The sequence below is a fragment of the Rattus norvegicus genome, chromosome 11 (genome assembly GCF_021556685.1).
Source record: "Rattus norvegicus strain SHRSP/BbbUtx chromosome 11, alternate assembly SHRSP_T2T, whole genome shotgun sequence".
NCBI lineage: Eukaryota > Metazoa > Chordata > Mammalia > Rodentia > Muridae > Rattus > Rattus norvegicus.
The window spans coordinates 43,518,590-43,546,459 of record NC_141544.1 but is presented as its reverse complement, the minus strand read 5'-3'; the positions used below and the strand labels follow the sequence as shown (position 1 = coordinate 43,546,459).

Below are 27,870 nucleotides of genomic sequence, written 5' to 3'. Positions count from 1 at the left end.
CCGTGCTTGTTTAGTTTCCCAAGGGAGGAACATCATCGCTCCAGGTCCCTGGAGAACGAGACTCCCTGACCCAAGTCCAGGAAGTGTCTGGTAGGCCTGGACACTTTCCACCGCCTTTCAGCGGAAGCTTTCACTTGCTGTGTTTCCTCTGACTCCTCCCCTCAGACACCGTCATGGTTCTGTGGGGACCGAGTCAGGTCTCTGTGTCCACCACCCTGCAGCCTATCCTGATTGCTCCTCGTTCATCATCATGTTGCCTTTGTGGGATTTAGTTTAAAGTTTCCATCGCTGTCATTTCCATAGAATTTTGGGGAAAGTGAGAAATTTGTGGCTCATGTGTTTCACTAGTGTGGTGGTGTAAGTATGCTCAGCCCAGGGAATGGCACTATTAGGAGCTGTAACCTTGTTGGAATAGGTGTGTAACCGTGGCCTTGAGCTTTAAGACCCTCTTCCTAGCCCTCTGGAAGTCAGTCTTCTCCTAGCAGCCTCTGGATGAAGATGCAGAACTTTCTCCTCCTGTACCATGCCTGCCTGGATGCTGCCATGTTTGTGCCCTGGTGATAATGGACTGAACCTTTGAGCCTGTAAGCCAGCCCCAATTAAATGTTGTCCTTATGAGAGTTGCCTTGGTCATGGTGTCTGTTCACAGTAGTAAACCCTAACTAAGACAACTAGGGTGTCACAACCATTAACAGAGAGAGAGAGAGAGAGAGAGAGAGAGAGAGAGAGAGAGAGAGAGGCGCGAGCGTGATTATTGGAGAATTGTTCTTGTTTATGATACATGCACAGGGAATTAATAAATCCCATCCCATGTATGCTGATCATTCTTATTCAACCTCCAAACTTGCAAGGGGAAAAAGGCTTGGAGGATGGATCAACCATTAAGAGCACTTGTTGCTCTTCCAAAGGACTGGGTTTGATTCCCAGCACCCACAAGGAGGCTCACATCTATTTGTAACTTCACTTCCAGGGTATGTGATGTCCTCTTCTGGCCTCTGTGGGTACCAGGCACACACACAGATTTACATGTACAGGCAAAATACCCATAACCAAAAAATAAAGCAAAAATAAAAATTATTTATTATTTATTACAAATGCTAACATTGCAGTGGCCTAGCACGGGTTAGCCATGGGGATGTGCTGTCTTGCTTAGATTAGTTGTCTGCCATAGCTTTCAAGGATTTCCTAAGCTGTGTGCTTTGCTTAAGTAGCTAGTGTGTCAATGTCACAGTGCGTGTGTGACGAGGGGTGGGGGGTGGGGGTGGAGTGTCACGTGGCAAAGACTGTTGAGCTCCCACCCAGCATCTGACCTCGATTTCTTCTTTACCAAATTTTGTTCAGGGCAGCAATGTGTTCAAATTTAAAATCAAACCTCTGTTTTCTAGTCTCCTTATAGACAAGCCCCATGTTTGGATCAAGAAATGGAAACTGGAGTTCTGGGGAAGGACTTATGGAAGGCTATTGTAGAGTAGAACTACTAAGCCTGCATGAATCATTTGACCTTTGCCCTTCTCCTTATCACCCCCCAAGAGTGGACGGTGCTCCCAGGCTGGAATGGCCATCCTGCAGCCATCAGTGGGCCGCATGGGGCTCAAAACTTCAGGAGGATGACTAATTGGAAGACAGAAGGCAGGCCTCTTCTGGAGCTGCAGAATTACCCAGTCAGACCCTGAATTCTTGTTTCCTGGTTTTTGGCTCTGTGAGAAAACAAAGCCTCTAAATATATTTAAAGCGCTATTTAGTCACATTTTCAATTCCTTGCAACTGAATGCAACCCACGCCGACACAGATTCCCTGTGTCTGTTGTGAGTCTACTTTAGTTCTGTGTTCAGAGAGGGTGGGGATAGAGGGCAGGGGACCCCTCCATGGCCACCATTTTTCTGTCACCAAGCCGATTCCCATCTTCTGGCTTCTACAACACTACTGGAGGTCATCCTCCAGCGTCAGGAGTCTGCTGCATATCATGCATGTGACAGGCTGAAAAGAAGCCCCAAGGAATCATCTCCCTTCCTTCTTCCCACCAGTGGGAACATCTATCCTTTGCTCTCTGATGATGGGGCTTCTGCCTTCTTCAGTGAGGCAATTCTAAGGCAAGTTCCCCTTTGGATCCCAGGACACCACAGTGTGTAGCTTTCATTGCCTGTGGTCCTGCTGTGGTGCAGTCTTTGCTGGCTGGCTTTCTTCCTTTGAGTCAGGTCCCCATAACCTTCCCAGCGGGTGATGGAGTTACTTCTGTACTAAAATCTCAGGATTTGCTTCTGGAGATCCACCCTAAGGCAAGGGACTGCAGTGTGCATTGTTTTACATCACAAGAGTGAAATGACCCAGAAGTAATGTGATCTTTGGAGCAGGACTTCAGGCAATGGCTACTGGAGAAGCAGTGTGACAGGACCCCTGCCTGTTAATTTTTTTTATTGAGTCTTTTCCTCCTCCACAACTCTGAGGTCCAGATCCCCATGTACCATACTGGCAGGGAGAAGTGTTGTTGCAAGTCCCAAGATGGTGGACAGACTGATGGGGTTGCTATGGCAATACAGACAAAAAGCAAGGAGAGAAGCCACCAACACCAGGTCTGACACTTACTGTCTTTGCTGAGCTGTATGTCTTACCAGGGAGGGCTGATGTTATCCTCTGGTTCTCAGAAGATAACTGAGAGTCTCACACACGATAAAGAATGCTTCAAGTAGGAACAAGAAGAATTCAGTCCAGTTGATAGACTCAAGTCTTGGTAGGAAGTGGAGTCAAACCCATAGGTGGTCTAGAATGTTCTATACTGCATGAAGACACACTTGTGCTCTCAACACAGGCCAGGAGTACTCCTACTTATGAGCTAAAGGAGCCCCACGTCTGCTTTTGGACATGGTTTTACTGGAACCTACCTAGGCTCATCTGTTTGCATAAAACCCGAGGCTGCCTTTGCTGTAGTGGGAGAGCCCACTGCTTAAACAGAGGTCTCGGGGCCTGCAGAGCACAAATAGTTGCCATCTGAACTTTATGACAAAAGTGTGCTGACTCTGTGGTGGGGGTACCGACACCCTCCCACCCCCAAACCTGCCCTTTCTTTTGCCTCAGTCCACTCTTACCTTACCAGTTCAGTCCATTCTCCTCCAGCCCCTGGCATGCTGCTCTAAGACTTCAGTGTGTCTAGAAGTCATGTGGAAGCCCATCGTTAGACATATAGGCTCTAATACAGCACCTCCAGGGTGGGGCCCAAGCGACCTGGGCGTGTGCAGGCTGTGGGGCTGAGGCCCACACTTTGAGGAGCAAGACTGTAGAAGGCTGGAAATTTCTTATTAATGTTATCATTGTCTGGCATTGCCAGACAAAACCAATCCTTTCCTGGATTCTCTACATTTCCCTACACACACACACACACACACACACACACACACACACACACACACACACACGCACGCGCACACACGCACACACACAAACACACAGACAGAGAGACAAAGAGACAGAGACAGAGAGACAGACAGAGACAGAAGGACAGACAGACAGAGACAGACACAGAGAGAGGGAGACAGATAGAGGCATGTGCACATACGCACACTTGCATACACATACACAAATGTGAAACCACAGACTCCCCTTTCAGTGAATTCTGCCCTTCTCTAGGAGAGGCATCTCAAGGGTTAAAGAGCTAGAAAGCAGGAGGCGTGCCAGGACGCTAATTAGGCTCCATTTTTTTTTTATATTTAGTTTGCTATTAGATAATGCGCAGCACCTGTTCACTAGACAGATCTGTTTTTAATCTCTCCTCGTTCTCTTTCTTGGCCAGGCAGCAGCAGACATGTTGTACCGTATGAGCAATAGAAGGGAAGCCAAATAAAATAGCCATTTCTTTGGAGTTGGAAGGATAGCAGACTGAAAACAGGGTAGGTAGCTGGAGCCACGCAGGGGGCGCTGGTAGAGAGAGTGTCCAGCATTCACCTCCCGGAGAGGAATGCGAGCCTGGGCTGTTTTCCATCTTCTTGACTTTAAGCTCCAGTACATCGTTGGAATCTATTTCCCACCCCCGGAATGAGGAGGGCCAAGTTACAAGAAAGGTTCCCTCTGCTGTGTCCCCATCAGAGAGCCAGCAGACAGCCCCACAGACGTGATCTAAACGGCTCCAATTCTGACTTGATTATTTCATCAGCTTGAAGTTGTTCCAAACACTCGCTTTCAGCCTTAGGGGGCCACAGACCTTTTCCCCAGATGCTGCAGGTGAACCAGAAACATCAGACCCAGTCCCAAACCTTTCTTCTGGTCCTTGGGTTTATTCTCTGCTTGAAAGTGGCTGGAACTGATGGACGGGTATGGACATTCAAACTCGAGAACCACACAAGACCCACAAGATGGGCAGCACATGCCAGAATGGCATCCACCTGAGGAAGAGTGGCAGAGTCTCACGGTTTTTCATGGGGTTAATTTGGCCGCAACAAGAAAGTGCTTCCCCATGAGGTCTTTTTGAACAGGGACAGACACTGTGAAGAGAACCCTAAGCTTTGAAGTTTTTCTCCTTCCAAAAACTAGTTCAGTGACAGCTCGGTGCAAGAGCCATTCGGTGGCTTCTCAGGTATCCAGCACAACTGGAAGAACAATCTGCAATACCTGTGTTTTTGGTTTTTAACAGGTGCTTTTAGTAATTACACCTGTTCTTTTAACACACACACACACACACACACACACACACACACACACACACACACACACACACACACGGCATCACTCTCTTTTACTTCTCTCTCTCCTTCTCCAGATCCTGTCCTCGATCCCTTCTGCCTGTTCTCAAAGACACAAGGTTCTTAATACCTTTAGCCATTTGCTGTTTTCCCCCTCCCCTTCCAGAACCTCGGGCTAGCCTGACCCAGAACAGAGAGGTCTGGAGGAGACAAGGGGGGCCTCCACACCCCAACTCTTTTCAACAAGCTTAAAGTACACAAGTCAGTTTAACCAAGAGACTTTGCACCATATCACATTACAGGATTATGCATTTGCCACATGGGAAACCCACATTAATTTACTCCATAGAGGGCTGGAGAGATGCTCAGTGGTTAAGAGCATTGACTGTCCTTCCAGAGGTCCTAAGTTCAGATCCCAACAACCACATGGTGGCTCACAACCATCTGTAGTGGGATCCAATGCCCTCTTCTGGTGTGTCTGAAGACAGCTACAGTGTACTTATATACATTAAATAAGTAACTTAAAAAAATTACACCATAGTGTAGGTTCATCCACCTGGCCCCGCCCTGATATGCCATTTTTCTCAGTTCTCCTTGCCTGGGGTTACAATGTTATAAATGACAGGTAGTTAAACTGGGAAGTAGAAATATCAAACTTAGTGTCTGTGTTCTGTTCCAAGGTTACACCGTTGCCAGTATACTATGGATGTCAAGCTTGGGTAGTGTTTTACTTGGAGGTCTCTAGAGGATCAGTACCATTAAGATGCCTCTGTCTGTCTGTCTGTCTGTCTGTCTGTCTGTCTACTTCTCTACCTATCTGTTATAAGGTGCTGGACCATATAGTCATGAGGCTTAGGACACTGAAGCCTGTGGCTGGAAGACTGAGGTTAGCTCCTGTCCACCTCTGAAGACTTGAGAAGTGGGAGAGCCTGTGGGGAAAGCCTCAGTCTGAATTTGTGTTCAATGTCAGAAGAAGACAGGCAGCCCGGATTAAATGTGTCACACCAGTGCTGAGGACAACTGGCTTTATTCAGTGTACTGATTGTAACATCAGTCCCCAAATAGCCGATCCGTAGCAGTCACCTGCACAGGCAGCATAGGGTTTTGAAGCACTGTTCTTCTAATTAAACGTACACACTCTCATAGTATCCTCTGTGCAAGGAAAAATCACCTTGAGACCTTTGTCAGAATGTTCCAGAAAAGACACTGGTTGATCTGGTTGTGATAAAAATGCTCATCTCTGAAAAAATCTCTCAGATTTTGTGACTGGTCAGTTTGAGACATCGTTGGACACTGTGCTGAGGGAGGCAGAGTTCTTGCCCTGGGGCAGACTCCGCACTGCTTTAAATGCAAAGGCTTGGTTAGAGAATCTACCTCTTTATTTCAAACACCCTCTAACTGGAATCTAATGTTTTCCTATAATAACATACAGATGATAAGCCTTAGTGTAGTAATAATGTCTGTGTCTCTGACACAAATAAAAATGTCTACTTATCACATTATAGTAAAGGCAAATGTCCCCGAATGATATTTGCATTTATTATGCCTCTGAGTGGAGTAATTATGAGCCCTGACCTTGGGAGTTAATGCATTAATAAAGGATCAAGCAAGGATATCATGACGTATACCTAAAATCCCAACACTCAGGAGGCCGAGGCAGGAGGAAAGGAGTTGAAAACCAGCCTGGGTTGTATACAGAAGACTCTTGATGAAGAGAGGGCAGAAAGGTTGGGACGGGGGAGAGACAAACAGACAGACACAGACAGAGAAAAAGAGACAGAGACAGAGAGAGAAGAAATATAAGAAGGAGGCAAGGAAGGAAGAACACAAATTATAGAACAAAATATTTCCGTATCATACGTGTAGTTTGTGACTGTGTTCTAACTTGGGAATTTTAAAATGTTTTCTGAGGAAGGACTTGTCAGGTTGCCAAATGGCTCACCCAGGTGCTGGCTGGGGCAGGTGGGTGGAGGGAGGTGACACTCGTGTAAGGAAGTCGTGTAGCCTCACATGTGGGGATGTCTGCACATGCTGCCATTGCTGGGCATTGATTTCTCCCCGTGGAGAATCTGTTCTGTATCTACTTTAGCACCTTTCGGATCTCAAAGGTTGTTAGGCGAGTATACTCTATCTCCTTCAAATTTTGGCTGTGAGCCGAGGAATCCAATATTTGGAACAGAGAAGGATTTACCCTTAGGTCAAAGGGCTCTAAAGCATTGCTGTCACATCAGGGACAAGAGTTTGCAGCTGGGGGTGGACCCTCTTCACCTTGATGGAGAAGAATCTAGGACTTGAAATGGCCCACTAATGGTGGCTCCTTCCCTGACTTTTCTAGATGCACAAATGCATGTTGAACTTTTGTTTTCCTAAAGACATCCGGGTCGATTCTGTGTTCTGCCCCGTCGAGGCCCTTTCTCACACAATTGATAGCACAGATATCGGGAGGGCCTCTGTGTAGAAAGCACGTGAATTTCTCTAATTTCTGGAGAGTTTAAACATACTTTATTTAACATTCAGTAAGAATGACAGGGTGGCTGTTGTCATGGCCTCATCTCCGAACACTGCTTCTTAACTCAAGCGATTTTACCTTGCAGCCAGCACTGGACAATGACAAGAGAGCCAACCAGCAAATGCTAACCATGTAGGGGACAGAGGCATGGATGTTGCTAGCTAGAATGTACAGGACAGCCCACACACGGGAGACTTTATCAGATGCCAAATATCAATATAGTCATGTGGAGAACCTCACAGTGTGAGGATGGAGTCGCCACTGGACACCTGCAGAGGCACGCGCTAAAATATCAGAAAAATATCAGTGACGAATCTGAAATAAGGAATAGATGGGCAGCTAGAGCTGGCAATGGTGGCCCCTTAAAATGTAATACAGTTCTTAGAGAGAGAGAATAATCATTTTCTTCCACAGATTTATATTCTCTCTCCCTCTCCCTCTCCCTCTCCCATCTCTCCTCCTCCTCCTCCTCTTCCTCCTCTTCTTCCTCCTCCTCTTCTTCCTCCTCCTCTTCCTCCTCCTCCTCTTCTTCCCCCTCCTCCTCTTCTTCCTCCTCCTCTTCCTCCTCCTCCTCCTCTCCCTCCTCCTCCTCTCCCTCTTCCTCCTCCTCTTCTTCCTCCTCCTTCTCTTTTCCTTTTTTTCCTCCTCAAGACAAGGTTTCTTTATTATGTAGCTCTGGCTGACCTGGGATTCACTATGTAGACCAGGTTGGCCCTTGGGATTTCGCTGTTCTGCCTCCTGAGTTCTAGGAGCAAACGTATCGTATGCACCATTGGCTTATATGTGCGGCTGGCTTATATTGCTGTTTTAAAAGATTTACTCTTACTTTATACGTACGAGTGGTTTCCCTGTATGTCTATGCGCCTTGTATATGTATTGCCCATAGAGGCCGAAAGAGGCACTGGAGCCTCTGGAAATAAAGTCACAAACAGTTGTGGGAGCCAGGTAGGTATTGGGATCTGGGCCCCAGTCTTCTGGAAGTACAAGTGTTCTTATCCATTGGCCCATCATTGCAGGCCTGGATTGTATTCTTGAAGCAATTAGGTAATTGTAGCTCCCATCATTGCAGGCCTGGATTGTATTCTTGAAGCAATTAGGTAATTGTAGCTCCCGTGTTCTCATCAGCTTGAGTGGATACCTGACCTCCCTGTGTGAATGCTGTGACCACTGAGGTGGAGTCACTTGTGTCAAACCCTGAGTCTGAAGGCCCAATCAGGAACTAGCAAAGAGATTTTCCCAGACTGCAGCTCGTTTTAGAGCTGTTTGTAAAAGGCGCTCAGCTAATGTGCTGTCTCCACAGATGAACTGGACAGATGTGAATCCTCTGAGGAGCCGAGGTAACCATGGATTTTCTGTTTTAAAACAAATTAAATGCATCCCTCTTTGTCTTTAAAATCTTTCATTTTCCCCTAAATTCTCTAGGTACACCTATGTTGGCTCTGTGTGCTGGATTGTTGTTTCCCTTAACTCGTTCTCAAATAAATATTATTTTTCCAAGAGCCACCTTCTCAGTTCTTATTTAAGTTAGCATGATAGAGCTGCCCTATCCCCTCCCCCTCTCTCTGTATATCACCCATCTCCTTATCACTATCAACTATCAATCATCTATGTATAATCTATCACCTGTCTGTCTGTGTGTGTCTGTCTGTCTATCATCTATCATTCATTTATTTATCACTATCATCTATATATAATCTATCATCTATCTGTCATCTATCTGTCTGTCTATCATCTATCATTCATCTATATATCACTACCTATTTATATATAATCTATCATCTGTCTATCTGTCATCTATGTATCAATCACCTATGCATCACTATCTATCATCTATGTATAATCCTTCATCTATCTATCTGTCAGTCATCTATCAATCATTTATGTATCACTACCTATCATCTATATATCAATCATCTATGTATAAATATATCATCTATGTATCATCAATCATCTATCTATAATCTATATATCTAAATCTGTCTATTATCTATCACCTATCTATCTACATATCTATTTGTCTATTCATCTTTCTATTTAAATGTCAAGGAGAAAGTGCTTGAACTTTAGGAAAATGGAGCAAGGTAACTCTTCTGAGCCCCTGTTGACATTGCTGGTGCAGGACTGGCTGTAATTTCTTGTAGAGTTTGCTGTGTACCGATGTCCTCACAAACCTTCGTCCTGAAGCTGATGCAGATTCCGAGGCTTGCTCTCTGCACTGTGAAGGGCTGACTGTTCCTGGGGGTGGCTCTTGCTGCCGTGGCCTCTCATGCCCACTCTCCTTAACCTGCTGGCTGATGCTCAGGGGACAGGGCTGGTGACGAGATGGCTCCAGCTTGGGTGAAAGCAAAGCATGGGCTTGCACACCCACGTCTTTCTTCATGGTCCGTTAGTGCAAAAGGAATGTGTTGAGTCTTTTGTTTTCTCACATGCCCACAGGCAGCCTTTGATGTTGATTTTAATCTGACTTAATCAGGTAAACAGGAGATGGAGACAGGGGCAACGCATAAGCCAGGAAAAACAGTTGTCTGCTAGGTGGCTCTCCTAGAGCCTAGAAACAGCAAACACACACACACACACACACACACACACACACACACACACACACTCACACACACACACACACTAACCTGGATTCAGTAAGTAATTGAGGGTATCTTCATGTCGTTTATCAGCACTTCCCTCTGATACATTTTATTCTGCCTTGGTCTTTGTATTAATTAATTCTCTAATTATTGGTGTGAGGAAACACCATGAACCAGAAACAACTTAAGGAAAACAGTTTATTTTGGCTTACAGTTCCATGGTGCAGGGATGCCCGGCAGCAGGATGAGAGATCACATCTCAACCACATACGGGAAACAGAGAGGAAATACACGTGGAGAACAAGACCATCTACTTTTAAAGGTCGCCTCCTGCAGGGACATACTTCTCTTAACCAGGTCACTCCTCCTAAAGAGCCTATGACCTCCCCCAAACAGTGCCACCAACCAGGGACTGAGAGTTCACGCACATACGAGGGACATTTCTCATTCAGACCAGATCAGACACCTTCAGGGTGGTACAGCCATAGGCAACACTTCTTATTCAAACCATCAGTCTTCAAACATTGTGTCGCCTAGACTGATGGAGGAAGAACCCGGAGGATGGAGAAGGGAGAAAGGAAGCACATTTTTTTTTTTTGTCTGTTGGAATCGGGAGACACATTTGAGGTTGTGAGACACAGCAGACTTCTGTACATTTGTGTGGGTAAGATCACGGAGGCACCAGAACCCAATGGCAAACGTTATGTTACAAAATCCATTTATACATTTATTTACTCATTCAATGCTCTCTCATGAGCATTTACTAAGGATGAGCTACCAGTAGTCAGCCAAGAACAAGACATGGTCTTCTTCTCAAGAACGTGTGGCTAGACCAGTGTCTGTGGCTGAACTCAGCTTCTGAGTCCTGTTGTCTCCCCAGCCTCTCCTTTCAAACTACCTTTTGTCTTGTTCTTATAGGACTCAAGGTGGGGCACGCTTGAGGAATCTACGCATGGCATATATGACTCCATTTATGACAGTCAATAGCAGATGGGCAAGGAGGCGTCTGGGAGCCAGAAGAGGTAGAGTTTACAAATGCATTCTTCCTAGATCTACGAACTTTTATAAGTGCAAACGTTGGGAACTCTCCATGGCTTCTCGGTCCACACAGTGAGGCCAGTGTCACCGAGCACCTGTATGCCAGCCTCCTTCATCCTCTGGGTCAGGGCTCATGGTTGGTTCACTTGACAAACTGCTTCAGGACCCATCTATGGAGAAGTGGAGTAAAGAGAGGTGCCTCTCCCAGCCTCAGATAATCTAGGTGGATGCCTGCAGGTGACCCCGGTCTTAAGGGATGAGCGGTGAGTGAAGTGTTCTGGGGTGAAGAAGAGAGAGAAGTACATGGTCAAAGGGAGGGAGTGAGAGAGCCGGGGTCGTAGTGGTGTGGCCAGGCATGAGTCTGGGAGCCGGGCAAGGGCAGACTATAAACTCTTCCTCGAGGTACAAGCGTGTGCTGGGGAAGTGCCACCATTGATTCTCCTCCAGGGAATAAGACAGACAGACCAACCAGAGACACAACTCTGAGACATTTCTCCTTCCTTAGTTAGGCGTGGCTCAGGTTTTGTAACACCCTCTGGTGGAGAGTCGCCCTCTGTAGGTTTGGAGGCCTTGGTTGGAGACGATGCTCGGGGATGTCTTGCGGGGGCACTCCATAACAGATTTGGGGTGCCCGTGCTGAGGCACCGCTCTTAAAATGAACTCTCACTTGACCTCTGTCTCATCCTAGAAATCAGGCTTGGGGAGCTGTACAGCAAAGGATACATCTCCCCCTTTTTTGTTTAATAAAATGACTGGTCTAGATCTGGGTGTCACGTCAATCTTGTCATTGCTCCTGTCTTAGGTCGTTCCTGACGATGACTCGGCCTTACCCGTCGTTGGGTCACCCTATCGCCACCGGGCCCCGTGTCTTAGGTTGGTCCGAGCTCGAGGAAAGTTGCCCGTCCCTGGATACAATGACCCCACATGACTGTGACAAAAATGATCTAGGGCGAACTCTTAATCTTTCAAAGAGGCCAGCCATACATTGGGAGAAGCACCATTGTCAATGGCGGTCATAGCCTGGTAAACAACCGCTTTGTGTCTGGCATGTTCTCTTTTTAAACGGCCAATAAGCCAGAGACATACTCCGCATCCCAGGAGGACAATAGCTCCCCAGGCAAACATGCCCACCCACTCCTTAAAAAAGGAGAAAGCATTGGTAATCCATGAGGTAAAGTCTTCAATTGTGATGGGGTCCAGCCTAGTGCTGTTGAGGACAGCAATCTGCATCAGCAATTGTCTGGATAGTTGCTCTGCTTTCATGGACCAGTTTCCTTTCAGATAATTTGAGATTTCTTTGCTCTGTTGAGAATGCTGAGAAAAGTTGGCTTGCAAAGGAGTAATGCATAAACCTCTTAGGGAGGAAACGCAAGACAGCTGTGTCATATGATACAGTGCTTCAATTTGTTCTTGAACTAAATCTATCCTTTGATTGGCTAATAGAAGGCCAGATGCCAAATGAGTATTAAATTCTTCTTGTATCTCTAGCGCCATTGCAGTTCTTTCTACAATCTGATTGACAGTCTCAGCCGTCTGTATTTGATTGGTCATAGCAATTGCAGCTGTGGTAGCTGCGGCAGCAGACAGCACGATGGCTGAAATTATGGCTGCCGTAATTCCAAAATCTCTTTTGGTTCTCAGCAAATTGAGAATAGGAAAACTATCTGGGTTTGCCTCTACTGGGATTGGCACAAAGGAGGGAATCTTGACCATCACTGCGGTGTCATTGTTGCCATCCCAGCATTCAGCTAAATAGCAGACTACATCAGAGCTATTACAATTTAAAACACCATTGCTGACATTAGTGCTTATCAGAGAGAAAAAAAGGTGATCTAACACATACTGAAGTACTAGTGGCAGTATTATGTTCCAAGAGGTTATTATATTGAATATTGGTCAACCTGGTATCCTTTTTTCTTGTAGCCGAAACATTATACAGCGTGAAGTTCTCACCCATCAACCTAGCAAAAGGGGTCAGGGATGTATATGCCCCTTGCTCATTGGACAGCACCCATTGAAACCAAGGCCAGAGATTATGCTTGCCAGTCTTATTCTCCCCCCAGTCATACTGTACATGGCCAAGAGGAGGGGAAAATTCAAATCCCGGTAGGAATTGTTTTGTTCTATGGAATGGACTCTGACATGGGGTAAAATTAGGTGGAAACTCTTGATTCGGGGGGCAAGCGGGTAAGACTCTACGACGGGTAGAGCTATTCTGTGCATAGTTACCTTGCCCTGGGCGTGATGGAACATTACAATTATGCATCACAATTAGTGTTGTAATGTTCAGATCAGCAGAACTATCGACTGACATGTCCTCGCTGGGTGAAGAGACTCCCTGGGCAATTTGACTCAAAGCAGCCAGGATGATCCCGGTGTTCATTGTGCTGTCACTTATAGGATTCAACCAATTAGCCAACGTGGCTCTACGTAACCAAATACAGGGCAGGGAAGAGTCTTTAATGGTAAAACATAAGGTATGCAACAGAGAAACGTTAGTGGCGGCATACCGTTGGGGCATTTCTCCAGTTGGCACTATACAAGGAACATCACGCAAACAGGAGGTAGAGAAAAAGGTTGGTAAAACAGTAGAATTGCTATGGACTGGCATGGGTACTGGCCAGGATCTGGCAATAGCCCACAGGGTGATCGAATTAACCTGTATTACCATTCCCAGTAGCAATAGTAGGGTTCGTAGTCTCATCTTCAGGAAGAGCAGAAGGCAATTTTCGAGTCAAGCGCTCAGGTACCCAAATTGGATTTTCTTGATTCTGCGGAAAAACACAAACAGCTCCCCTAGATCTCGAGATCACGGGATCTGGGCCACACCATTTATCAGTTAAGACATCCTTCCACTTTACTTCTGCATTAGTTATAGGTGTAGTAGCAGCATGGCGATCCGCAGCACAGCGGCCATGCGCATCCAAAACTAAGAAATTTAGAGTAAAAAGAGCTAAAGAAAGTTGTTCTTTTGGTGTTCGGCTGCTGGCAATTCCCTCTTTTTGTTTTTTTATCAGCTCTTTTAAGGTACGATGTACTCTTTCCACAATTCCTTGACCTTGGGGATTGTATGGCAATCCTGTAGTATGTTTGACCTGCATTGTCTGGCAAAATGCCTGAAAGGACTTTGCAGTGTAGGCAGGCCCGTTGTCCGTCTTGAGACTATCAGGCTTTCCCCAGGCTGCCCATGCCTCTAAGCAATGGCTAATGGCATTACGAGCCTTTTCACCAGTCATCAGAGTAGCATGTATAATACCAGAACATGTATCAACAGAAACATGAGCATATTTTAAATTTCCAAATTGAGATATGTGTGTGACATCCATCTGCCAAAGTTTTAGCGGGATCAGACCACGAGGGTTAATCCCTACATGAGGAGGGTGGTGAAATTGAACACAATTCTGGCAACTTAACACCACATCACGAGCTGCAGCTCTAGAGATTTTAAATTTTTGTTGAAGAGTAAAGGCAGGTACATGAAACTTTTGATGAAATTCTCTAGCGAGATCAACCGGAGCAGCATGAAAAATAAACTCTCTACGAGTACTAGCATCCACCAGGGCGTTATTACTGGTCATGGGACCAGGCAAATTAGTATGGGCTCGAATATGTTGTATGAAAAATTTATTTTTTCTGGCCCAAATCAAATTTTGTAATTCTAAAAGAATTTGACATACAGTACTAGTCGACCGAATTGGCCCTGCAATTTCAAGTGAGCGTACCGCATTAACCACATAAGCAGAGTCAGAAATTAAATTAAAAGAATCATGAAATCTTTTGAAAATTTCCAATACAATTTTACATTCTGTAATTTGGGGGGTACCTGGACTATATTGAATTAATACTGGTTCTTGAGAATCAACCATATAGGCACCTACACCGGTTTTGGAGCCATCTGTATAAATATCTAACGCTCCAGACAAAGGCTCTGAGGCAGTGACCTTTGGAAAGATCACTGGATGTTCAGTAAAAAATTGTAGCAGCGGATCCTTAGGATAATGATTGTCAAACTCTCCATCAAAACTACAGCGCAATATGGCCCAATCATCTATCAATGCACACAATGTTTCTACCTGAGCAGTTGTATATGGTATAATAATTTTCTTTGGTGAAATACCAAAATGCTGAATGCAAGATTTAACGCCTAATATAGCTAGCTGTGCAACAGCAGAAGGGTAATATTCAAGGGTTTTATTAGGAGAAATGTGGGGATAAATCCAAAGAAGTGGACCTTGTTGCCATAATACTCCTGTAGGTTGACGAAAAGTTCTCAGTATACACAATAGCAGATCTTCCTCTTCCTTATACCTTTTTAGTATTGCCTTTTCTAGTCTTTCTTCTACTTTCCTCAAGGATAATCGTGCTTCCTTGGTTAAAACACGGGGTGAAGTAAGCTGAGAATCCCCTTTCAGGATCTCATAAAGTGGTTGTAAATCTACATTGGGCATTTTAATATAGGGTCGAATCCAATTTATGCTTCCTAGTAATTTTTGAAAGTCATTTAATGTTTTTAAATGGTCTTTCCGTAATTCAATTTTTTGAGGAGAAATACTATGAGGAGTGATTTTTGTTCCTAAGTATTCTCCCATTTGGCCCATTTGGACTTTTTCAGGTGCTATGCACAATTGGTTGCTTTCAAGCGCCTTAACCACTTTCGCATAAGCTACTTCCAGGGTGCCATGATCTTTAGCAGAAAGCAAGATATCATCCATGAAATGAATCATTCTTAATTTTGGGAATTGGTCACGTACAGGCCGTAGGGCCTGTCCTACATAAAGTTGACACATAGTAGGACTATTTGCCATACCTTGAGGTAAGACCACCCACTGATAGCGCTTATCAGGTTCCTCATTATTCATAGATGGCAAAGTAAATGCAAATCGCACGCTATCTTGTGGAGCAAGAGGGATAGAAAAAAAGCAATCTTTAATATCAATAATAATAATAGGCCATTCAGCAGGAATGCTGGAGAGTAATGGTATACCTTTCTGTATGGGACCCATTATTTGCATTTGAGAATTAATAGCTCTTAGATCATGTAATAACCGCCATTTTCCTGACTTTTTCTTAATAACAAATATGGGCGTATTCCAAGGTGATCTGGATGGTTGAATATGTCCTAATTGTAATTGTTCGAATACTAATTCGGCAGCAGCAATTAATTTTTCAGAGGATAGAGGCCATTGAGGAACCCATAAAGGCTCCTCTGTTTTCCATGTAATGGGTATTCCCCCCTCAACGGCCCCTAGGAAAAACCCAGACCCGTCCTGTCATGTTTTTGTTCTGACAGTACTGGGTCAACTCGTCCTTGTAAGTTCTTTCCCAGACCCTTTCTAGGCACGTAACCCATTTTTGCCATCATATCCTGGACTTGTGGGGAGTAATCATTTGTCAGTCTCATGTCCAGCTCTACTAAAACATCTCTGCCCCACAGCGTTACTGGAATGTCTATAACATAAGGAGTGATCTTTCCTGATCTCCCTTCTGTATCTCTCCACGTCAATTCTTTTGAGCTCATTAAAGGAGCCATTTCGTACCCTAAACCACGTAGGGCCTGAGACGATGTTTGTGTAGGCCATCTGGGTGGCCAGTCATGAGCAGAGATAATACTACGATCTGCTCCAGTATCCAATAGACCAAGGAATGAACGTCCCTCCACAGTCAATGTTAACATTGGACGATCACTCAGTTCCAATGAGATAAAGGCAAATCGGGAACCTGTAGATCCCAAGCCCCTATCCCTTCTAATCCTATTTTCAGCAGGAAAGCGCTTATGTAAGCTGGGCAGAAGCAGCATTTGAGCGATTCTTTCTCCAGGGGAAATGGCAGTGACACCCTGGGGGGAGGCTACCAGCACTTTTACTGTACCTAAATAATCAGGATCAATTACTCCGGGCACAATCTGCAAACCGTCCAGGGCAGAGGAGGAGCATCCCAACAAAAGCCCAACTGTATCTTTAGGGAGGGGTCCTCTAAAATCTGTATCTACAGGCTGCACTCCCATTTGGGGGGTCAGTATGAGTCTGGTGGTGGAGTGGAGGTCCAGTCCTGCGGAGCCTTTAACGGCTCTCCTCGGTCCTTCGGGTGGCGAAGGAAAGGCCAAGGCCTCTGATTGTCCTGTCCTTGTCTGTCGCCCTGCAGAGCCCCATATATTTGAGGGCCCTGGGGACGTGGGCCCCGTTGTCCGTTTTTTGGCTGTGTACCACCATATCCTGTCACTAGGGGTCGGCCATCCAAGTCTTTCACAGATCGACACTCATTTGCCCAATGGTTTCCCTTCTTACATCATGGACATAGTCCAGGCTGCTTGGATCTATTGCTAATTTTCCCCTTACTCCTTTCAGGGCACTGTTTTCGATAATGCCCTTTACGGCCACATTGGAAACAGGTATCCGTGGTAGTGGTTTTCCCTAATTGTACCACAGCTGCCGCTAGACCAGCATTAGTCAATGGTCCTCCCAGTTCCCTGCAGACTTTCATCCAAATCTCTAAACCTTTATGTTTGTATGGTGTTATGGCATTCCTACATTCTTTTGTACATTGCTCATATACCAGCTGTTTAATGAGCGGCATGGCTGCATCAGGGTCTCCAAAGATCTTGGTAGCGGCCTCTACCATGCGGGCCACAAAGTCTGAAAACGGCTCTGTAGGTCCTTGCAGAACCTTGGTAAGGTTCCCGGAGACTGCGCCCCTATTAGGCAGTGCTTTCCATGCCTTGATGGCTACTCCATTAATTTGGCTATAAACTTGCTCTGGATAACCGGTCTGGTCCAGAGCGAATCTCCCTAGACCCAATAGCATGTCAGCATCCCAATGTCTCTGAGGGTCTGCTCCTGAGGCCAGATTAATGGCAGCCTGAGCATTAGCATGTTCAAAAAGATAAGATTTCCAATCCAAGTATTGACCTGAGGAGAGGCAGGCCTTAGCCAGACTCCCCCAATCCCCAGGGGTGAGGCAATACCTAGCAAGAGCCTCAACTTGAGCCACAACAAAAGCTGCACTGACCCCATAAGTTCTAACCGATTCTGCCAATTGCTTTATAGTCTTAAAGTCAACGGGTTCATGATATCGTTGCCCATTGGCGTCCAAAAATACTGGGAAACTTAATCCCATTTCTCTCCATACCTCTGGGCAAAAGGAAGTACCTTTTGCAGGCCTCGCTATGCTTTTATGTTGAGGGTTGTACGGAGGTGCGGTTGGTATAACTACCTTTTTGCCTAATTGTCTGCCTCCTTGCCACGTGGTGTTAGCATGTGGCCAGTCCGGATCACATCTCTCCCCCTCTTCCTCAAGGTCAGCCTCACCATCCTCACTAAGCTCTGACTCATCTGACATTTCTAAAGTCAAGGCTTTTAAGGAGGGATATATCTTATCTATTTCCTGGTCCTGATTATCTCCTTTTTTTATCTCTGCCTTCTCTCTGTTCCTTTTGTCTCCTTTTCTTTTCCTTTCTTTCTTTGGGACCTTTTCTCCCTCTGACATACTTTCTTGATGCTCTGCAAGGATTCTCTGACCTGTTCTAACGACTTCCTCACATCGCTTATCCTCTAAACAAGCACGGACTATTCGCCAAAGAGGCTTTGATCCGGGTCTAAGCTTGCCCTCTGTGGCTTCTTTATCTAGATCCCTTCCCAATTTGTCCCATGCTCGCAAGGTAAGAGATCCTGACACTATAAACCACGGAGCACAACGATCGCATTCATCAAGAAAACTTGACAGGATTTTCCTTTCAACTTTGAGCTTACGCCGATTAAGGAGCTCCTGGAGAGCTGTCAGGAGTGGGCTGGAATGTGAGCTTCCCATACTCAATGAACTTATTTGCAAGCGGTTTTTTAGCAAGCTGGCCTGTTTGTTTATACCCAACTCCGTAGCCTGGCACCTGTTGGCTACTCCGAGCAAGTGCACTCCCGTCCGGGACGGTGGCAATTCAAAAGAAAGCAAACACACAACACAAAGACGAAAAGAAACAAAATTATAAAACCTGCCCACAAAGGATCAACTTGAAACAACATCGCTGCAGACCGCAGACCTTTTAGCCTCTAACCCAAGGCTTCCTTCGTCTCTGCTCACCTCCAGAGAACTTTATGGTCCCTTACCGGGAACTTTTCCGACGTCGCTCCTCCTGAAGCTGAAGAGTTCTGAGATCCACGAGGATGTCCTCGTCCCCGTACGGGCCACCACTTTGTCGCGCCCACCTCGTCCGGCAAGGAAGACGCAACACGGTTGGATTCTTCTCAACAGCCTTTACTGCAGGAGACCTTCTTTGTTGATACAGGGAGGCGGCGGCAGCCAGCCCTAAGTGTTACAGCTCCAAGTGTTACAGCTTTAAGTGTTACCGCGCCGGCCGCTCGGCTTATATACACAACAGTATGCTAATCTTCTTTCAGGGATTGGTGGGGCACGAGTCACCCCACTGCCATCCCAGCTACTTGTCCTCCAGAGATTGGCGAGGCATGAACTCCCATTTAGCATAGTACCGCCCCAGCCAGACTGACGGCAGGTGCAAAACTCCACGCATGCTCAGTACTGTTGTTAGGAGGGCGCCAGATTCACCTCATTATCATACAGCTGTCGCACCGCTCCCTACAAAGGATAATCCTGCATTGCCGTGGCTCTGAGCAGCAGGGTGAGTTCCTCCAGCTTCTCTTTTGTCAGCACCAATGAAACTGTAGCTGGCAGTCCTAATGACCCTCGGCTACTGTTACAAATGTCACAAAAATGCCATAGACCAGGGGACTTAAAGAAGGGATCAGGAAGGGGGAGGGAAGGGAGGCCAGTTCAGATATGGGAGGAGATGGGGGAGAAGTACAGAGGGTCAGGAATTTGAAAGTAGGTGTGTAGCAGTGGGGGAGGGGGAACTGGGGGTAACCACTAGAAAGTCCCAGACGCCAGGGCCCAGGAGATTCCCAGGACCCAACAGGGAGGACTTTAGCTGAAATACCCAACAGGGAGATAGAACGTGTAGAGACCATATCCAGTGGATAGTCATGACCCCCGGTTGAGGCATGGGCCCATCCACTCACTTCAAATATATTAATCCAGAATTCCTCCTGTCAAAAGGAAATGCAGGGACAAAGTGTAGAGCAGAAACTGAAGGAAAGGCCATCCAGAGACTGCCCCACCTAGGGATCCATCCCATCTGCTGACACCAAATCCAGACTCTGCTGCTGATGCCAGGAAGGACTTACTGACAGGAGCTCGGTCATAGTTGTCCCCTGAGAGGCTCCGCCAGAGCCAGACCAATACAGATGGGGATGTATACAGCCAAACATCAAACTGATGATGGGGACCCCAACGGGGGAAGTTGGGGCAAGGGCTGTAGGAGCTGAAGGGGATTGTAACCTCACAGGAAAAACAACAATATCAACCAACCAGACCCCCCCCAAACCTTCCAGGGACTAAACCACCAACCAAACAGTACACAGAGGGTACCCATGACTCCAGCCGCATATGTGGCAGAGGATGGCCTTATCTAGCATCACTGGGAGGGGAGCCCCTTGGTCCTGTGGAGGCTCCATGACCCAGGTAGGGGGACACTAGGTTGCTGAGGCAGGAGTAGGTGGGCGGGTCGGGGAGTATTCTCATAGAGGAAAGGGGGAGGGAGGAGGGAGGAGGGGGCTTGTTGGGGGAAAACTGGGAAGGGGGATACATGTAAACAAATACAGTAACCAATAAAAATGATAAAAAAAGAAGGGATGTTTATTTATCAGAGTTCTGCAAGTCAGAAGTTCAAGATCAAAGTACCAGCATGCTTTGATCTTGGGAAAAGTGCTCATCTTGGCCTGCAGGGGCGGGGGGAGAGGGACAGAGAGGTGGGGGGGGAGAGAGAGAGAGAGAGAGAGAGAGAGAGAGAGAGAGAGAGAGGAGAGAAGAGAGAGGAAGAGACAGGGAGAGAGAGGGAGAGAGAGGGGGAGAGAGAGAGAGGGAGAAAGAGAGGGGGAGAGAGAGGGAGGGAGAGAGAGAGAAGAGAAGAGAGAGGAAGAGACAGGGAGAGAGAGAGAGGGGGAGAGAAAGGGAGAGAGAGAGAGAGGGAGGGAGAGAGAGGGAGGGAGAGAGAGGGAGAGAGAAAGGGAGAGAGAGAGAGGGAGGGGGAGAGAAAGGGAGAGAGGGAGAGAGGGAGGGGGAGAGAAAGGGAGAGAGAGAGAGGGAGGGAGAGAGGGAGGGAGAGAGAGGGAGAGAGAGAGGGAGGGAGAGAGAGGGAGAGACAGGGAGGGAGAGAGAGAGAGGCTATTATACTCATTTTTGTGTACCTGTGTAAGTACATGTGTGGGCACATGCTCGCCGTGCTGTAAGTGTGGAGTCAGAGGACAGTGTGTCAGAATCCGTCCTCTCCTTCTACGATGTAGGTGAACTCAGGTTTTCCAACTTGGCAGCAAGAGCCTTTACTTGCTGAACCATCTCACCATCACTAAATAGTCTTCTTTTTTAATGTCCCCAGAATACATCTTGTTATGGGTTATTGGGTAGATGATGCTCTGTGTATGTCAGACCCACTAGAGACAGAAACTATACATCCCGGTTCCGAGAAGCAGTGATCACGGACGGGTTTCCCTCACCACACTATGTCTGAGATGAATGGCTGATCCCATGCAGGTGACCCCAATTCCAAGGTCGCCTGCCGAAGTCTCTGCCCACTGCCATTTTCTACGGACCTTCAGCCAGCCGGCCGCTGTCAGAGCCCTGGAGCCAGCTTCCAGATGAGAGACTAGCAGGGGACAAGGGTTCCAAGTTCGAGCCCCAGGAAAATAAAAATAAGTAAATAACTGGACGCCAGATGGCCTGAAAGGGCAGAGCTGGAGCACAGGATTAACTGGCTGGTAATAAAAGCTGTCACGGCAGCATGTCATCGTTGGCGACGTGTCACCGTTGGCGGGTTATTTATTAGCTCTTCCCTTTGGATACCAAATGTCAAACATGTTAATGTGCAGAAACCCAGCCTTCCCCTCCCAGCTGCTCTGGCGTTGGCTGCCAGCTCCATTGTCTCCTGCGGAGGACCTGTCGGGGAGTTCTGCATTCATATGTCATGGTATGTGTACCATATTGTGCTTTAAAAGGCCAGATGAGGCTAACTCAGCCTAATAATCAGCCTGCCAATCATTGCGCTGCGTTGTGTGTGAAACCGCTTTCCCCGAAACCTTTGTTCTTACTTAGAATGGGCTCTCCCTGAGCCTTGAAAAGCCAGACAGGAATGTATGGTCTATTTCATCGGTGATTGCCTTGAATCACAGAGGAATTTCTATCCATTTAGTGCTTATGGGGGCTTAGGGTGAGAAGAAGGACTACAATAAGAATGATGTTGTGTGTGTAAATAATACTTTGTTTAAAACTAGTGTATTGCTTAATTTATTCTCTCTCTGTCTCTCTGTCTCTCTGTCTCTCATTCCTCTATTACATACACATAAGCTATTTTTACATGCATCAGACCTGTCTTGTTTTAATCTGAAAACCAAAGTATAATGTTTGCCCTCACAAAACACCGTACAGATAATCCCTGGTTTAGGATGATCCCATTTACAATTTGTTAGCATTGCGAAGGTGTAGACAAGATAAACATTCATTGGAAATTGTACTTCAAGGATAAGACTGAAATCCCAGCGTTCAGAAGGATGAGGCAGGAGGACTGTTTGTTTCAAGCTCTTCTGAAGCTACATAGCAAGTCCCTGGTCGCTTAAAACAAAAGCATGGCTGGAGAGAGAGCTCAGTGGTATTGTACATGCTGTACATAAAGTCGGATGCGATGGCAGACATCTGGAACCTCGGCGCACCCGTAGCAAGGTGAGAGACGTAAACAGAACAATGGCGGGAACTCCAGGGCCAGCGCGCCTGTTGTTCTCAGTGTTGTTATGGCGGCAGCTAGTTTCGTATTTGTGGGAATCCTAACAGTGAGGATGAGTGTATCTCTGACTCTTTACCTGCTCCTCAGCTTCTTTTCCTCTGGTCTGATCTCCTTGTCCAGCCTCACTATGAGAACACTTGCCTTGTCTTACCCTGTCCTGTTTTGTCCTGTTTGGTTGTTGCTCTTTTCTTGAGGGAAATGGAAGGGGAGTGAATCTGGGAGTGGGGAGGTGGACAGAGGCTTGGAGGGGTGGAGGGAGGGGAAACTGTGGCCTGCTGTATTGCATGAGTGAAGAATCTGTTTTCAATAATAAACAAGTGGCACACAGTGGGCCACAGGGGACTTAGAGGTCTCAGGCCTCCATTCTCACTGTGCTTCCTGACTGTACACATCGTGTGACCAGAGGACTCAGTCTCCCACCACCTGCCTACCCCACCGTGACATACTACACGCCTTTAAACCACAATCCAAAAATAAATATCACTTTTTAAAAATCTCTTCATGCTAGGTATTTGGTCACCTTGAGAAAAAATAGCCAGTAGAAGAAAGCTGTGTGACCCTCTCGGCCAATGTAAGAAACAGCCCAGTCTTGAACTCTCAACCCTCAGGAGGCTGAGGACTGTGAGCTGCAGACTAGCCTGGGCTACAAAATCAAACCCTGATCTCAGAAGGTGAGAAAAGAAGAGAAGATTGCAAATGCCCGTTTTCCAAAGAAAAGCCCACGAAAATCCCTCTCTGGCATGCTCTAGTCAGTGGCTGGCAGCGTTTCCGGTGAGGGAGAAGGCAGCATTTGAGTTATTTGTCACTTCCTTTTTCATCCTCTCAGTATGGAAACAAACTTCTAGTTTCTTAGCTTCCCCTGATGAGGTCTTTCAAAATGTCTTGTGAGTGGGTGTAAAAACAAGAAAATCATGTTTGGAGGATGACATCAGAATCTACAGAATTCTAGAGCTGGAATCCCAAATGTGACATCTATGAAATGGAGTTTCCTGAAACGACAGTTTTGAATCAGCCAGCTTTAATGGGAGTGAGGGGAAGTGAGGTTGAATAGACACAGACAGAAAGGGGCTTCAGAGGTCAAGTTTAGTGAGCTAGAGGGGTGGCTCGGCAGTTAAGTGCAGGGACCTGAGTTGGGTTCCCAGGACCCACAACAACAGCCTGTAACTCTAGCCCCGGGGCCCAATGCCTCTGGCCTTTGCAGGCCCCCACACTCATGGGCACATAACTCTGCATACACATAAAAATTAATCTTAAAAAATATCAAGTTCAGAATGCACACATGCTGTATTCTTACCCAACCTGGTTTATAAACCTCAAAGTTGAATGTTAGCACTACAAACATGGCTCCTTTAGAGACATGAGAAGTGTATTTTGCTTGTTCCCTGGTCTAAAGCATATTTGACATTGTTCGTGAATGACTGCCTTCAGATTCCAAAATGTTCTTTTCTCAGGAGCCTTAACAGTGATTGCTTTTCTGCTGTAGAGGGTGAACTTGGTTTCAGGAAAACACTAATGTTCCTCAGGAAGTCTCCACAGATGGCTTTGGAGGTTAAATCAAAGGAGTCGGGCAACTGTGATGGCCTAAAACACTGTCTTGTGTCTAGAACACCACTCTTTCAGCAGCTGCGGTCAAATTTCCTCCCACAACTACTAACTGGTCTGATAATCAGATTCTAGGGAGAAGGGCTGAAGGAAACCACCTCACAGAGGGAGGAGGCTGGTCCCACAGAGATCACTTTGGTAAAGATCGCTTCTCCCCCACATCAGAGGAACCAATGGTTACTAGTAGCCACTTTTAGGAACTCCACTGAGTACTTGCTTAGGATACAATGTTGTATATGAGGAAATCCACGCTCATTGCTAGCTCCCTAGGGAGAAAGCACATGTGTGTCTGTTACCACTCTCATCAGGGGCCTTAAGAAATTTTGCCAATGAATCATTTGGTGGATGAACACAGGGAGATCTTGGAATTCTTCTCAATGAGTAGCCACTAATGATAGATCAATCATCAGAATATACATAGGAGGAGCCACACCTGGTGTTTTGGTTTGTTCCAGTGGAACTAGTTATGGGCTAGTTTGAAACAGTAAAGCTGCTGTTCAGAGAAGCAGCTGGTGTTTCCTGAAGTCTCGCTGTACACCAGACCCTTCCCAGCATTCCATTCATCATCTCCTTTATTTACAGGGCAACTTTCATAGGTTTATATAAATGTTCTCACTTTGTTGATAAGGAAGTAAAAGCAAAGAACAGTTAAGTAGTGTGGTGGTTTGAAGATGCTTGGCTCAGAGAGTGGCACTATGGGAGGTGTGGCCTTGTTGGTGGAAGTGTGTCATTGTGGGAGCAGGCAATGAGACCCTCCTCCTAACCGTGTGGGAACCAATCTTCTCCTAGCAGCCTCAGAGGAAGATATAGAACTCTCAGCTCCTGCACCATGCCTGCTTGGATGCTGCCATGTTCCTGCCTGGATGATAATGGACTGAACCCCTGACGATTAAATGTTGTCCTTAAAAGAGTTGCCTTGGTCATGGTGTCTGCTCACAGCAGTAAAACCCTAGAACTAAGACAAATAGTCTGCCTCAAGTCACGGGTTATGGACCCAGGTCAGCCACCTTCTGAGGTCCCAATCACTCTTCTCTCCTCACTTTGGACGTGGAAGGATGAGCAAGCAGAAGTCTCAAATCCAGATGTTCACAGAGATCCCTCAGGACATTCACTGCTGTCCTTCCTGCTCCCATGTTACCTCTTCCCCTAGATTCTGCTTGATTGTCCCTGTCACCAATATGTCAGCTACCTATCAGGACCTTCTGCTTTCTGTATCTAGATGTCCTCTCACAGGATCAGAGGCAGGAGGTCCTGGGTAAGCTGCTTCATTGACTCAAGAGTCAGTCTACTGCTGAGCTCACCTCAAAGACCTCAGCCAAGCAGCTGCATGAATGGCTGTCCCCTGGCTAGCAGAGCCTCAGCTCACCTCTTTCTTACAGAGCCTATGTTTACACTCAGAGTAAAGCTGTCAACTCCTCTGTATTGATGAAGGTTCTCAAGAGAAACATAATCAATAGGTTATCGTTTATCTATAATCTATCTATATCTGGGAGAGGTATTTGCTATAAGGCTCATTGGTATTTATTATATTGGCTCATATAATGTTTGAAGCAGAACTCCCAAAGTCTGCTATGGCTCATGGATCCAGCTTAAATGGAGACCCAGAAAAACTGGTGAATAGTTCAAAATCCTGAGACCTGGGGAGTCAATGATGTAGGCTTGGGTCTGAAGGCAGGAGACTCAGCAGGACCAAAGGCAGACGATGCTTCAGCTTTGCTAACTGGAGCTCATTTAGCCTTCCTCTGTCATTTTTCCTTTTCAGACCCTGAAGAATCTGCATGATGTCCACCTGCATGTACTGTAGGAGGGCCATCTCCTTACTTGGTCTGCCGATCTGAGTGCTGAATTACTTCTGGAGGAACTCCCACAGACACACCCACAAATAACACTTAGCCAGCTCTCTGAACATCCCATAGCACAAGATGACATATAAAACTAATTATCACTTGTCCTCCTACGAAATAAAATTGATGGATCTCTGTCCACTCCTTAGGAAGGATTGCAGATGCCTGGTCTAAGGTCCAATATCTAGAAAATTCCAGAACAACGTAACTGTGTCGCTCATTCCCGATCATCAGGTCAGAGGGAGGGATCAAGGGAGAACATTCTAAAGAGTCACTTAGACAACAATTCACCATTCACCAGGGATACAGAACAAATGATCTCCTTCATCCCCTGTAGACAGTAATGAGGTTAGTAACCACTTTGGGGATACCTTGGAAGATAGAATGTATCCTGTAACTCAGTGATTCTACTCTTGGGCATGTTTCCTCTTGCACATGTGCTCCAAATGTTTTATCCCAGCATTTTCTGAGGGTGAAAAAGTAGAAACAATGTAATATAACATAACAGAAAGGATTATTGGAAAGAGGGTTGAGTGGGAAAGTAAAGATTGTATGGAGGGAAGCAATGGGAGGTGGGAGTGGGGACTGTATTGGGTGGGAAGGGATGTGGAGCAGAAGAAGTGCTGGGAGTTGAAAGAGGTAGGAGGAAATCTGACAGCTAAGGCCTTGGCTACTGGGCTTCTGCCTGGTGTTGCTGATGAAGAGGTGTTCTCAGTGAAAACAGAGTCCTTCCAGGGATGCTTTTCTTGGTTGTCAACTTGACTACATCTGGAATTAACCAAAACCCCCAAGCATCCTGGATACATATTCCAGATGCTAGATCATCAAAGGGGACATACACCTATGTATCTTAAATGTTTGACGAAATAAAACAGAGAGCCGAGAAATGAACTGCTGAATAAGACACAATCTTAAAGTGCCAGGAAGATTAATACAATTTTACATGTAAGTCCATATAAGAACTCGTATTAGGAACTCACTCATGTTTGAATGGCACGTGTGTCCCCACAGACTCATGTATTTGAACTTGGTAGCCGCTGGTGGTGTTTGGGGGAGGTTATGGAACCTTAGGGAAGGGACCATGACCTATGCAGTAGAAATGAGTCAACATGGGTGGCCCTTAAAAGTGCTGTCTGCCTCTATTTCCATCCTGAATAAAATGCCTGTGAGAACAAAATGAATATTCTGCACCATTGGGTGTCAGGACTTTTCCATGCCACTGAAGTGAATTTGTTAGTTCTTGCTGAGAGACTTGGCTTTCTTTCTCCCCTTTGCATCTTGTCCTCCTGACACCGGCTACCATGGAAGCATTTTTCAATGACTCACTTCTGCTCCTTTACCTTTTGTGTTATATGTTTTGAATCTATGTTCCTTAATTCATCTGAACTCGGTTTTCTTTTTTTTTTTTTTTTTTCTTTTTTTCAGAGCTGGGGACCGAACCCAGGGCCTTGCGCTTCCTAGGCAAGCGCTCTACCATTGAGCTAAATTCCCAACCCCTGAACTCGGTTTTCTTATATCTCTCCAGATTAACCTATCATCGTCCACTGAGAAATTTTTTTTCTTTGCTTCTAGCAATGTTTCTTGCCTGGAAATGTATCTTGAGAGCTATTGTACTCTTTGAGTGCTAGTATAGTATGTATTTTTCTTTTTTTTCTTTTCTTTTTTAAGATTTATTTATTTATTATATATGAGTACACTGTAGTTGTCTTCAGACACACCAGAAGAGGGCATCAGGTCTCACTACAGATGATTGTGAGCCACCATGTGGTTGCTGGGATTTGAACTCAAG

The 27,870-nt window shown here is 46.1% G+C and overlaps 2 long non-coding RNA genes across 4 annotated transcripts; one reads left to right on the top strand and one right to left on the bottom strand.

Annotated features, from left to right (window-relative positions):
- Window positions 1-9,945: 9,945 nt before the first annotated feature.
- LOC148002516 (uncharacterized) lies at window positions 9,946-19,126 on the bottom strand. The gene is made up of 3 exons (XR_015633021.1): window positions 18,896-19,126; window positions 13,468-13,570; window positions 9,946-11,076 (listed from the first exon to the last, which is right to left on the bottom strand). It is a non-coding gene; the product is annotated as an uncharacterized LOC148002516 (long non-coding RNA).
- A 2,569-nt stretch (window positions 19,127-21,695) lies between these two features.
- On the top strand, window positions 21,696-27,258 carry LOC148002515 (uncharacterized). 3 transcript variants are annotated; one of them, XR_015633019.1, is made up of 4 exons: window positions 21,696-21,825; window positions 22,376-22,574; window positions 23,144-23,306; window positions 26,000-27,258. It is a non-coding gene; the product is annotated as an uncharacterized LOC148002515 (long non-coding RNA). The 3 variants fall into 3 exon arrangements; XR_015633020.1 differs by lacking the exon at window positions 23,144-23,306 and having other exon boundaries at window positions 21,724-21,825; window positions 26,000-26,229; XR_015633018.1 differs by lacking the exon at window positions 26,000-27,258 and having other exon boundaries at window positions 21,724-21,825; window positions 23,144-25,147.
- Window positions 27,259-27,870: the final 612 nt, after the last annotated feature.